General features: G+C 42.5%; 1 protein-coding gene across 4 annotated transcripts in view; it reads right to left on the bottom strand.

The window, feature by feature from the left end:
- robo1 (roundabout, axon guidance receptor, homolog 1 (Drosophila)) overlaps nt 1-14243 on the bottom strand; it is a 210919-nt gene extending 196676 nt beyond the window's left edge. For all 4 annotated transcript variants that reach the window (XM_068584091.1, XM_068584094.1, XM_068584092.1 and 1 more), the window contains exon 1: nt 14129-14243. The gene's annotated coding sequence lies outside the window, so the exon portion shown is untranslated. The remainder of the gene's footprint in view (nt 1-14128) is intronic.
- Between the last annotated feature and the right edge of the window lie 260 nt (nt 14244-14503).

The raw sequence follows: 14503 nt of genomic DNA, 5'->3' as shown, positions 1-14503 counted from the left end.
TATCAAGGTACCACTTCCCTTGTTCCTGCATATCGACACTCCAGTGAGCTCTTCCTCACTGGGGCCACCATACCACAGACATACAAACACATACTGAGGGTATATCATTTAAAAAAACCTAAAGATACAAGGTTGAAAGTTAGCTTTCTAACCTTACATTTAACTTCAAGGAGATTGAAACTTGATATGTCCCACGTTCAGGGCTAAAGTCTTGAATGCACAAATGCAACTATGGTGTTTAAATTTGCATTTTGTTGCAATACACAGTTGAAAGATAGACACGGGATGCTTTTGCCCAAGCATAGTGCAGCAGCCTTTTTGCATTAATCGCCGTGAGGGTGCACTTTACCAACCCACTCTGGCAAATTAAATCCTCAGAATAATATCTTCATCATTGCTGTATTTCTGTGCTCTGACAGAAGCATCTATCTGGCTTTGGAGCGCAGCACAGCGGAGCCTGCCAACTGGGCAAGACCTGAAACCACGGGGCAATAAAAAGTGACATCAGCAATGGGAAAGTTAATAGTGTGTTTCAGATGCACTTTCTGGAGGACGGGAGTAGCAAAGGTTTCATTCACTGTAAGTGACAGTGGCTGGCAATCTCCCTCTGCCTTCCATACGCCCGTATGAATTTCAACCTGCTCTGTGTAATAACTTATAAATAGGTAAGGCTTCATGTGACAGACTATAACGGCTAGGCATCCTCCGCATTTCCAGTCTGTGTACAGATCATAGTAACAGCTTGTTTTGCTTATTCATCTTTTCAATGTGATGTTCGATTGCAGCTGGCAGTTCTTGAGTATTGTATATTGTAGGAAGTGTCACAATAGTGGTTGTGTAAGTCTTTCTTTTTTTTTTTTTTCGCTTCACATGGGCCTATTTCTAACTTTGAGGAGCTCGTTTCGGCACAGCTGTCAGAGAACGCCCCAAGCTGAATAAACAGAATATAGAAACACACAGGCAGACTGAAGACAACATGACTGCAGGCGTCTGTTTCAAATTGGGACACAGACATATTTCTCTCCTAACGATTCCTCCGCAGTATATCTGCTTTCGTTCATTTATAATCTGACATACCTCTTATTGTGTGTGAAGTGAACAATAACGTTCCATTTGTCTTTGCAGGTAAAGGTAATGTCATCGCAGCAGTACTGACGCTGTCCTTGCAATACCACGCTGAATCTGTATTTATCAAACTTGCTCAGCCTGGGAGCAAAAAAATTCAACAAATCAATAGTGTAGAATGAGGAACATTCATCAAGTGACTTTCTCCGACGTACAGCAAAGTGTAGAAGAAGCAGTTCTCAATGGATCACATGATTATTCACATGCATGAGGCAGGAACGGCCATCACAATAATGTTGTCCACATTTGCCCCATGGTTTGTAATACATTGTATTTAATGTGATCAAAAACATACATGATAATGAATAGAAAAGGGTATTTTATGTCAAAATCTTAAAGATTAAAGGTATTTTATTTAAAATCTTAAATATCTCTAGTGATGATTAGCATGTGAAATCCATACAACCCAATACATTTACATTACATACGAGAGATGGGAACATGGCTGGAATGGAAACTAAATTTAAATTAAATGGGAAAGGAGAATCTTGTACTACTTTGACAGATCCAGACAACGAAGAGTGATGGGGAGGGACGGGAAACTAATTCAATGCTTTACTCTTGTTCTTGGTAACCCTTATGAATTCAACCGTAACATCACATTATGGTCAAGTGGGTAAAACACAACAAAAAATATTTGGGATTAAACATATTGTCAAGTCAATTTTGCTTTATATTGTGCACGGTTCATATAGCGCAGGTCTAGAGTCTAGACATACTTTTTAAACGTTTATTGCTTCATTTAATCCTGACAAATGCTATGATGAAGTCAATCCCTAGACGGGGAGGCAGAGTGTCTCAGAAGATACGTGCTCACTTCTGTACTGCAGACATCTGTAACGCCAGCAGGACATGTCTTACAGGTCTCAAAAGGGTGTCCAACAATTTTTCATATACAGCTCAGGTTACCTGCTGTGAGAGCTATTATTGCGCCTGTGAAAGCAGCTGTATAATAGTTTTCACCACTGTAGGAAATGTTCGCCAAGTATGAGAAAATAACACTTTTGATGCCGACAGGGTCACCTGACATGGGCTTGAAGACCGAAGCACCAGTTTTTTAACCAAAAGACTGCTGTGAACAGGTGTAAAGGACGTAATGAAATCAGAGTTTCATGCCAAGAAGAACAACATTCAATCAGTTATTTCTGCAGTTTCCCAAAACAACATCTGTCGAGTGGAGGGAGGAGGTCTGAGTGGAGGTTTTTATTCAAGGAAAGACCTTTAACTCCAAGACAATGAAGATCAACTGACCCTTATACAATCGTTTTGGCCTTTCCTTAAACCTAACAAAATCTCTTTATTGTTTGAACCTAACCAAATGTTTACCATAATGTTGTCCTTTCATAAATACATTTTGTTTTCAACGGTGATTTGTCACAGCTTTGTAAAGCACCGACGCATTATGTCATCTTGCCAGTGGGAGGCGTCAGATCAGAAAAGACCACCATCAATCATCAAACATATTGTGCATTTTTTCATTTAATTTTAAGGAGTTGTTGAATGAGATATAGTATTGTGTTACATTAGGGGGATTGCAGAAGCTTTGAAAGCTTGACTCCAAGAGGAACCTAATATGTCTATAGTTCAGCCTTTGCTACTTTGAATTTGACCTTTCCGTTATTAATAATTATTTTTATAAATAAGAATAGTGTAAGTTTTGTAAGTACAATACTAAACCACTGGAATACCCCTTTAACTTACCTACATGTTTGATTGTAAGTTGAAGTCAATAGGCACTGTGTGTGTATATGTTTTGTATTCCTAAACGTGAGAGGAGGAGTAAACCCTTCAAGTGGTACTGTGGAGATGGACTAGTTTAAAAAGCTGCAGAAGTGGAACAGCTATTCGTTCCCCTTGCGACGTTCAAACCACTGGCCGACAACTCATAGTGGTAGATTTTCATGCTCCAACAAACAAGGATCAAATGTGTGATATGAGACATGAAAACTATACAGGCAGAGATCGGCCCGGAGCAGGGAAGAAAGAAGAAAAAAACGCAGGTAGATAATGAGAACACAGTGGGTTTGTTCTGTCTCTGCGCTGACAGACAGGAGCAGTGGTCCTGAACATGTACGTGGTTCAACAAGCCTCTGACACGGTGAGTCGTCCTCTTCGGGACTGTCAGCCTTCAGCAGAGCAAATCATCTCTCCATGAGGATTTCATCATATTAGCCTAAGCCGGGCGCGCAGATAGGGGCAGCAGCAATAGTGTCTCATCCACAGGCAGCCGCACAATCACCAATTAGAGCTATCACGCACCCTGTAATTAGCAAGAATGACTGATTTGAGCTTGTGTAAAATGTATGCATATTATCCAGATTAAAAATAAGCACATTCATCTAATTAGCTTGCGCAGCTCACAAGCTTTAATGAAGTTAATGCATTGTGATACCCCAAAATCCAGAGATTACAATGCTCCAAGATTTCTCGCTAATTAGAGTATTCACACATTGACAGGCAGGGATCGCAACCCCTCTATCTCATAGCCAATTACATCTCAGGGTCAAAGTGGGCAAAAACTTTGTTTCTTCAATGTTTTTCCTGAGATTCTTCTATGAAGAGCTTCGTTTGTGAATGTGTTCAAGGTCATTGTCTTCCTACGACTGAACATAAATGCTCTTTTGCCAAAATATAATTTCCCCCTGTCAACCCTTCCTCTCTGTGCTGCATGAAATGATACTACAAGCCAAGTCAAATTGTCAATTACAGAGCCTGTCACCAACACTGCTCCGCCTTAGTGATTGTTAACAGAACGATTACAAAAAGGGCATTTTACAGATTCCTCCCTCTGTATTTATCTTGTGACTGTGGCAGGCAAACAGAGAGAGTACCGAGTTGAATAATCATTCGAACGCAGAGGACTTTCACACTTCTTGAATTAACTTTGCACTCACATGCTCAACAAAGCAGCATTAACATAAAGTGGCTCTTTGCAATATTGGATGACTACCAGGGCGGTTGTGTTATTAATTTGTTGTCAAGATCTGGGTATGAATCAGAAAGAGCAGAATCCAGCCTCCACGATGTTGCCCTTCTTATCGTAAGTCATGTCCCTTCATGAGCGTGAAACACCCACACAGTATTAAAACACACGCATGACACTTGTGTTTTTTGTGTGATTCATAAAAAAAAAACTGCATACATATGACGTTTTGTGTTTTTACAGGAATTTATGTGCCAGGCTTTTTCTCTGTTGGCAGCAGTGATGTCCTTGTCTCTCACCACTGCCTACACACCTTCTGCCTTCAGTCTTAATGTCAAGCTAAGTTAACCGTTTGCTGGCCGTTGCCTCCACAGTGACACATTGAGTGTTTTCATCTAACTCTCAAGGGTTAGATGAGAAGATTTTAAGTAATCCAATCCAAGAGAGTGATGAATGAAAGTGTTTTCCCCAAAAATGTCAAATTATTCTTTTAAGAAGCTACGACAGTATCTTTGTAATCAGGATGTGCATTTATTTGACCTTCCCTGAGCAAGACAGTGACTGAGAGTGCACAACTGGGATTTACAGACATGTGGTTGAGAAGTCATATCTTTCTGTCTTATGGTTTGACTATACTGCTTTAATGAGTTATGTATTTACTATCAAACAGGAACAATGCACATTGGTCAACATTTCTCCTGCCCATGTTAGCAAAGTGGATCATTTCCAAATGGTTTCCCTTGACTGGAAAACAGAAACTGAAGTACAAAGCAGCTACAAATAGAAAAATAAAAAAGCTTTAAGAATGACTACTGGACTTCTGGAAAAAAAAAGCATTTTCCAAGCAAAATTTGTATCCTAAAATAATGCCTATGGTTATGGCTATTTCATAAAACCCATTACAAATTGATTACATTAAACATAACTAACAAGGTGCCTGGTATTTGAAAGTGACTTCACCAACGGTTACGTCTGTCTCTTTTAATGCAAGAAACGTCACGCAACGGGGGTCATGAAAAGTAAAAGAATATAATGACTAAAGTTGGATGAACACAGATGAGAGAGAGCCATCCAACCAATACGTTGTGAAATGTTACAAGTAAACTATTTGCAGATGGACTAAATCCTTCTCAACCCCGCAGAGTCCTCACTCAGTAGCAATGGGACTTCTCTCTACTGGTTCAAAGCATAGCTCTCAGACTGCCACAACTTTATTAGCATAAATAAATCCAACTCTAACACAACCTTAGTCTCCCGAGGTGTCTCCCGAGGCTATGTGCTCGGTCCCCTCCTCTTCATCTTCGACATGCTTCCCCTCGGTCACATCATACGTCACCGTGGCCTTTATTTCCATTATGCCGACAACATCTAGCTCTACATTACTACACCAATAAATAAATATTAAGCCCCCAAAATTCCTCGACAAACCCTGCCTGGCCGCAACGGCGTTCTCTACGGCACATACACCTTAATCCTCAACAAATTTCAATAAACTCAATAGCCTGCCTGCTAAGCCAGTCCTGCAGCAGAGATCATATCACTCTTAGCTAATAGAGGCTGTTCAGCACTGCGCTCACACAGCGGTTACCACGGCCTATAGTTCTCCCTCAGGTAAACACCGTCAGCTGTTGGTCCAAAGGATGTGTAAAGACAGAGACACTTTCTAAAAAACGTACTTTTTTTCTGAGTTGAAGAGGTGTTTATGCATAAAATGGGGACATAAATATAAATTAGATTGACAAAGGGACAAAGTGAATAATAAAAATATACTAAACGGGAAGTTTTACAAGAGATGTTCCACACTCAATTCATTAGGGTTAGAAAAATGTCAAAGTTACCTGTGATTCAAGACAAACCACAAGGAAAGATACCATGTTACGAATTGTAAATAATCGTGTAGATTTAGTGTACATTAAGTTTAAAATCAGATGATGGATGTAAGCGGATACGGAAATGTATGCTTCCTTTTTAGGATGCATTGCTTTCAATATGGTATTTAAAAAAAATAAAATAAAATTGAATACCAAAATCACAGTCAGTTTTACTTTAGTTGAAGAAATTCTACGACTTCCAAAGACATAAAAATCCCTTTTTTTTAACATTTAAAAAACTTCTATGCTATGTTTCAAGTTAAGGTATCTGAAATAAAACTTGATTCCAATTGATGGGAAGCCCAACATAGTGTATAAATGATGTATACAAATGCCTTGTTTAGCTTTTCAGCTCCCACTAACAAAACTAAGAGAAACACACAAAATAATCCAATAATATTTCGAGCAGTGTTCCTGCACACCCACATACAAAGACATGAAGGAGCGCATGTGCACACAGACAAACACAGACACACAAACTAGCAGACAGACTCAGAGGGTATTCCTGTCTTCAGCACCTTGATGTAGATGGATGCCCCTGGCTGCTGAACCTGAATCTACATTAGGTCATTACAATAAGCAGCGTGGTCCAACGCAGCCCGCAAACTGGAGAAAGCAGAAAAGCTTGGGAGGAAAACTACTCTCGCAGCCCTGTGGGGAAACAACCTTGACACAGTCATCTGTCTTAGTTACACTGGAGTTAGACCTACTGACACACACACACACACACACACACACAGACACAAAGACACACAGAGGAGCCTGGCCAGCCTTTACAGCCCTTGCAATGTTGTTATGATACCGCATTAATGGAGCTAATAGACTGCATCTAAAAATATTGAAAAGATCGCAGGGAGAACAAGAGAACAACAGGTTTGGCCTGGAAAAGAATAGATGACAAAAGTATTAAGGTGTTGGGATTGTTGTTTCTTGGTCAGCTGCTGGCAAGGTTGCAGCAAGGTGAGATATTCCCTTACTTTACCATCGGCGACTTCTGACCCCGACAGGTGAAGGTAATATGGGGCGGTTGAGGTGTGGGAGGGGTCACGGTGGAGAGACACACAGAGATGAGAAGTCTGGGGAGGAGGGGAGGAGGGGAGGAGGTGGGAGGAAAGGCGGGACAAGGGCGTCACTGCAGTGAGCTCTCACTCAGTCACCCCGGGGCTGGCTGTGTTTACGAAGCTGTCAGTCACATGGGGAGGCCTCTCCCAAGGGACACGGGCCACCAGGGCGATGAGAAAATAATAGCTCCTTTTGTCGAAGCTTCGGGGGCACGGGGCTGATGGACACCACTGGGAATTAGAGCCAGCCTCCCGGACACATCCCGTCCCACACTTAAATACCGGCAGGATAGACACTCACACAGGACGAGGTAAAAACATACCAGTATCGCCAATAACGTCAACGTCCATGTTGAGAAACGCTCAATATTTGTGATGTCCTTGTGTGTCTTGGACATATCATTGAGAGGCCGGAGGTAACGTTTTAGGAGGTCTTTGTCCTTAGCACTATAAGGCATTTTGAGAAGGGCTTGTCAGAATTTATTTGTTTCCTGTTGTAATGTAGCTGTGATCTCTGACTTTTTTTTTTTGGAATACAAAATAACAAACTACTCATGAATCCTCTCAATAACTGCTCATCTTTTGTCTCCTGGGTGTGATTTTAGAAACAGAACAGCTTGTCACGGCAAAGTCAGCCAACTCTTAAATCAGCAACGTCCAAGCTTCCTTAAATGCATCGACAAAGAGGTTTTTGAAAGTGCATGCAATTTGACTGAGTATGGGTTACCATTCGGGCAAAAAAAATGTGAGTGATTGCAGATCTCAAAAGATCTTTAAAAGTTTATTTTCACATTGCAATGAAATGAAGAGCGATCAATGGCTGCCTGGCAGTAAGGAGATCAATCAGTAAGGAGTTTGCTTCTCAAAAAGAACAGTGTCAGACTCGAGGCAGACTTGCCCTCAACTCCACGAAGAAGGATTGCAGTGTACACAGTCACACTGCATAACAGAGATTCAGTATATCCCTCGGTGATGAGCAGGATCGCATACCACTGCTCCATCCATAAAATGACTTTAAATCAGCCTGAACCACCATTAAAAGGGTTGAAAGATAGCCTATGTGGAGCTCATCATTAGTACAAACACTCAGAAATCATGGGGTAGCATCTGTTTTCTGCACATCCTCCCACATCAATGCTAAGAGCAGGAAGCCTCAGGGAAGGGGGGGGCGGCAGAGGGCTATTCCCCCGTCCCTTACCATGAATAACAATCTCTACCTCCACGTAATTAAAGGGGACAAACGATGTCCACGGGGCCACGCCAGCCCGTCATTAAGCAAAGCAACTATTGCACAGAAAATGTGCACACACATGAGGCAAAATAGGCTCCTCACACAGCAGTCCAGGACACATAATGGCTATTGATTTGAAAAATACATGGAGGGAGAACATTTCACTGTCTATTACACATATCAGAGTATTTGTATCTCCATGGCTTAATGCTAACGCTGCACATTTTATGCTTTGTTCTCAGCTGCTTCAAAGGGGGCATCTACCGCCTTTGCCTTTGGGAGCCGAGACAAGAGGATGTGCTTCTTTACCGATGACCTGGCCTCCGTTGAGGGTAACCACTGTTCCCACGGACCGCCTTGTGCTTCACAGGACACACTACAAAGGCTCGCCAGACAAAGAAGTAGATGCGTATGCATTCTCGATGACCGATGATTCACATTCATGTATGCCAGAGGATTTCTACAAACATCATACAAATAAATGTGCACACATGCACAGAAAAGATTTGACACAATTAGAGCAGCACAGACATCTGAGACACAGACAGAGAACACACACCAGCCAACTGTGTACTCTTCCTCGTCCCATCTGGATTTGGGTATTGACATCAAACAGAAAGTCTCTGCTGTGCATGCACAAACTTGCCACAATGTTTAAAGACACTGAACGAGACAAACAAGAGGATGCAAATAGCAGCCCAGAAAAGTGACCTTGCCATGTGCTTTTGTGTGCTTGATGGATCACTTATCCAGTCTCGTCATTGTGTTGCAGCATAAAAGGCACATTATTCATGATAGACTGCATGATGCAGGTAACATGGAGCGCACATCAGGAGATTGAGGGACTTTCATTCAAAGCAAAATGACTAGTAGTTAGATAGGGACTTTCATTCAAAGCAATCCAACTAGTAGTTAGATAAGGATGATTGACATCAGAAGAACTTGAAAGGAGGAAGGTAAAGCTGGGGAGGCTGGGAAAAAAAAGAATAGCGGGCGAGGACACTGCTTTGTTAAGAGAAATGCGTACTGTAAAGTACTGTAGCTCTTTGCTGCCACACTTAAAACCACCCCCGAGTACAGGACAGTCCCAAATCAAAAGGGACTTAAAAAAAACTGGGGAATGAAAAACACCCTAAGTACAGCTCAGTGCCTCCCACTGGGATCCAAGCTGTTTTTATGACTTGCAAACCTGTTAAATAATGCAGCACCTTACATCGAGAAGGAGCACAAAATAATAGACCGCAGACATCCCACCAAACGCTGGGGCTGCCGACCTACTGATGTATTGGGGATGCCCAGAGTTAAATATAGAGTTCCAGCAAATTGAAGACAGAGGACAAAATATTTAAGATTTAAAAATAAATCGAGATACTGCACCTTTTGTGATTGTTTATCCTATCATTGTATGTTAAGCTCTACATGTAATAGGATGTTTAAGGGCAATGAACATATTTAAATGTGTATCTTCACAATCAAGTTCAACTGATTTTGGAATTTCTCCTTCCTTCATGTGTAGGAAAATCTAAACTATGACCAAACTGCGTTTATTGTGAGCAGTTTGGTTTTGCCGTTTTTCAGAAGACGATAAAACCGTCTCAGCTTCCGGCCTTTGGTGGCTTTGACTGACATTTGAAGCCGCCGTTGCTCGGAGACGCCATAGCTTTGTAGTGTACAAAACATTCTCACAAGTGTCTTTTGTTTTGTTTAATTACATTTTGAAACAGCACGTAGCTAGCAGGCTAGGCTAACATCGAGCAAGCTTAGCGTTCCATCATGAGGATTGATTCCCACATATGTTGCATGGATTATTTCAAGACCTGCTGAGTTGGCAGCTCTTGTACACAAAGTGTGATGTGTGGTGTGTGTGTCCCATGTTGTAGAAAGAAGGGGTTATCTGGCAAACATTACACATGTATTTTTCATTGGACCAGTGACGTTAACGACCAGACTGTCTCAACCTCACTGCAAACTGTAGTCCTTTGACCTCCGAACTATGTTACTCAGTGTGTTAAATCAACGTAAAACATGTTGAAGCTAATATGAGTCCCTCCTACACCAGACAACTTAATTCTGATCATTTCATTGGTAACAATGTTTACCTTCAGTTGCACATAAACCATTGACACGATCTAAAAATAAAAATATATGATGTGCTGTTCAGCATCTTGGGGTTGACAGTGAACAACGGAGGCTTTTTGCGTCTACAAAATGGTCTGTGAGTATTTACATTTGCCTGTAAGATTTTCAGGCGTAGGTATAAGCCGTGTTCGTGCTGAGGCAGCTCACATACCAGAAGCTTATCGTCCAATGCAGGGGCATCAAACAGCTTACAGCAGGTGTACAACAGAAGTCCCTGGATAGGACAGCAGTCAGTCACAAAGGCTTACTCCCAATACATTTCCTTTAATGCTAAGTGGCAGGCAGCTAAGAATTGCCTCCAATTTTGAATGTATTGAGTATATTTGTTACAGTGAGGCGCGGGACTGAGCCCCTTACTGCCAACTTCTTCTGATCAAAATGATACTTTATATGGTTTACATCGCTATAAGTTGTGGGGTAGTAAATGCACAGTTATCCTGTGACAAATCACAGAGTCCAAGCCACATTTGTTATCGCTTCCATTTCACACTTTATGAAGCGCTACATCTGGATGACATTTCCTATTTGTGGACAGAGCACATTCCTCTTCCGTAACAGTGTGTTCATACAGTAAATACAAAACCAATAAGGCACAGCAAACTGATATATCTGACAGTTGGAAATCTACGACAGAGCTCATTAATACAACAACAGCCATATCAGTGTAGTTTAAGATCTATTTCTGCCATAACCAGAAGCAGCAAGTTTGAATAAGTGCTTGAGAATGAGCATGAGCTGTTTGCAAGCTACACGTGTACACACACACACACACGCGCAGAGTATGTTATGAATATTTCGTTTGGAGAGCAATCTTCCAGGTACTTAGCAGCATTAATCTCCATGTGGTGGTGCAGATTGTCTGTTTGATTTACACAACATCGAATCTCCTTGAGAGGCAACCGAAGATATCTTACTCCACGTCTTTGATTAGCAACTCCTCTATCCCATTCCCCACCGTCCTCTTCTGCACAGCGTTCATCCTCTTCTCCTCACCGAGTTGATGTTGATGATGATGAAGTTTGCTATTCATAACTCACAGCATATTACTCTGCTGAAGTCCCCGGTGCATTCGGAGTCTTTGATTCAGCGATTTCCATTCGTCACGCTGTTAACTGGAGACACAATGATGTACAAATACAAACAATTATGTGTAGAAAGGAATAATTGTTGAATGAAATTAAAAATGATCCTTGGGCCGTCCGTTGCCTCGTGACACACAGTAAGTATTCAAATGTAATTCAAAGGTGAAATCCCGCCTCCAGTGCGTCCCTACCTGCCGCTGAATGACAAACTCCCACCAGCAAGCGTCCCCTAACTCCCTCTAGACATGGCTAATTGACTTGCCACCATGGCTGACTGACATGCCATCCAGAGGGCACCATAATGACCATGTCACGAGGGAATGATGAGACCTGCCGACAGCTAGCAGCGCTCGACCTTTTTGCATGTGAGGTCGGGTGTCAGAGGGAACAGGATCTCCCTGATGTCGGACCCGCAGCCTCAGGGCTCTGTCGGGATGAGCCACAGACGACGGGCAACTCGAGCTTTTCAATCACGCAACCTTGCAGGACAGTGATTTCATTCGGAATAGATTTGGAATGAAAAATAAAAACAATAAAACAGAAATCAATCGTCAGCAACCGCAGGGCATTCAAACATCTTCAGGGTGGAGGGAAGATGGAGAGTGATGGTTACTTCCTTTATCATTTTCCCCAAACAAAAGGTTATTACAGTTTTTTTTTTTCTCTGTTCCGATAGCAGCACTGTTTTCTGTTCTAAAAAAATGAAGTGCAAGGTTGAATAATCTGTTAGCTTTTAATTTGAATGAGGAGAAATGTGATCGCAAACAATCATAATTCAGCAAAGCAGTCAGAGGGGATTTATGAAAAAAAAAAGTCTCCGTGCCTTTCAAATAATCTTTATTCACACTTTCGTTAATGTTGTTGGTTTTGCTCACAGGGTATTAATGTCTTATTCATTTTCTGCCTCCTGTCTTATTTCCAAATATCACTAATCCTGTTAGATGAAATCTATTAATGTTCTGCTTTGGCTGCCACACACACAATTCCAAGTCTGCCCATAAGCTCCAAACTTGCCATGAAGGCATATCTGGTCCGCCTCCCTGGATTAGAGAGATTTACCAAGCCAACCAGAGACGTGTGACCAGCAGTTCACAGTGGGAAAAGTCACCCATTCCACAAACAAAGGCAGGAATAAGCTGCACATGAAGTGATTTTCATTTCTGCTATTATTCTCCTCGAATGTGCCACTAATTTATTATTCATCTGTATCTGATCTCAGTGTTTAGACCTAATTAGAGCCATTTGGATCCAGTGTGACGCTTCATATTCAGGCTGTGGTCATGACAAAGAAAAAGAAAACGTACTGATGTGCAGCGAAAAGAAGAAGATAGGGCCGTGCTGAAGTAATATATGATTATTGAAAAGCATTTTCTTTGTAACAAATGTAAAGCAAACAAAGGAATTTGCAAACAGATAAAAAAAGAAAAGAAAAGAAAAGGCTCTTCAGTTCTCTGGGAAAATGAATCAATCTGGAGAGTACACCACTCTCCAGGTGAGACTCATGCATTATCACTACAAGACAGTGAGCAGCAAGAGAAAATATGAAGCGACGCCACAGCAGCAGCGTGGCCGGAACTGCTGTCCACAGAAATCCTCACAGCCGTGTTGTAAACCTCAGAGGCGTGCGGGGAGTTGGAGTAGCAATCACAGCGAGGAGGCTCCTCGCTGTGGGAACAGTACACAGCGCCCTGGACGCTACTGGACACACCGTTGACCGCACATGGAAAAGTCTGCTGTAATTACTTTGGTTGACAACGGTAAAGTTATGGATGATAGAAAAACACAGACACAGAACGGAGAGTGTGTCTCTGTTGTGTGCAGTGTGTTGGTCAGAAGTTCATCATAGATGACACCAGCAGTCCCATCATTTACAGTCACACAATAACGAATATTCACTTGTTGACTGCACATTTAAGAGAAACACAGCCTCTTGCTGGCTTTTCACTAGAGGGACTTCAGTTTCAATGACCTTCCGATTCATTCAAATTGTATTGATCCATCGACCCCTCACTGTCCAGTGCAACCCCTGCTGAGCCAGCGCTGGCTCACTCACACACACACACACACACACACACACACACACACACACACACACACACACGGTGGATCCCTCATTGCCTGCAGGCTGATAGATAAACTGCCTGGAAGCATTCCGCCTTTAACAATCACAAACAATTTGAGCTTTTGGATCCTTATTCGTGTCCCTTTCTCTTTGATTGAACGAGCCATGTGGCCGCTCCGGAAACTTTCAGCACCACCGAGACAGGGAACAGCTCCGCCAGAGCCGCTCGAGCTTCCTGTCAGTCAGCACGTCAACAGGCTGCTTTGACAGGTAACAGACACACCTGTCGAATCACAGCACGGAATAGCACTTGGCTGCGGAAGGAGCGACTGTACATTATCATGATGTGCACAGAATGTATGCGTTTCCATGTCTCATCTTGAAGGCGTATAACATACATGGCTGCCCCAGATTTGCGTAATGGCACCGTGCTGTACGCACGTAGCCTGATGCGAGCTGGCGTGTCTAAGCAGTGTCTCTAGTCAGAACAACTGCAGCCTGTAGCCTGTAGGAATCAGACGGATAACACTGCACAGCTGCAGAAAGAGCAACGCGCACCATTCGCTCAGCGAACTGCTGCGCATGTCGCAGGTCTCGCTGCATTCTTCACAGACACAAGTGGAGTCCAACTTACCCTCTCCAAAACGACGCGACGGGCTGCAGCACGTGTGTGTCCCTCAAAAGCAGATGCGATCCATAACGGCGAGTCCGTGAAAACTTTTGCTCGCTGCGCACGTTGCAGGGAACGAAAACCGTGGAAATGTGCAGCCTACAACTAGAGATAGAGATCGAGCGACTTTGACTGGGCGCTTGTTATCATTTTTCTCTAGAAACAAAACACTGGAAACTCAAAGCAAAGCAGTGTCCTTTGCTAAAGCTTATCCTTCAGGGTGGGGGGAAAAAAAAAAGAGAATATCCTGAACCGTTATGTATGGAGCAGTTAGTGCAGCGGTGGAGAGCCAGCGCATACAGATCTGGCCATGCTTCTCCTGCAGGGAGCAGCCGCGTC

Source organism: Clinocottus analis, unplaced genomic scaffold (genome assembly GCF_023055335.1).
Source record: "Clinocottus analis isolate CAN_PGR_092001 unplaced genomic scaffold, fCliAna1.0.p SCAF_2, whole genome shotgun sequence".
NCBI lineage: Eukaryota > Metazoa > Chordata > Actinopteri > Perciformes > Cottidae > Clinocottus > Clinocottus analis.
The sequence above is the reverse complement of the archived record's forward strand: the minus strand, read 5'-3'. Positions and strand labels throughout refer to the sequence as shown.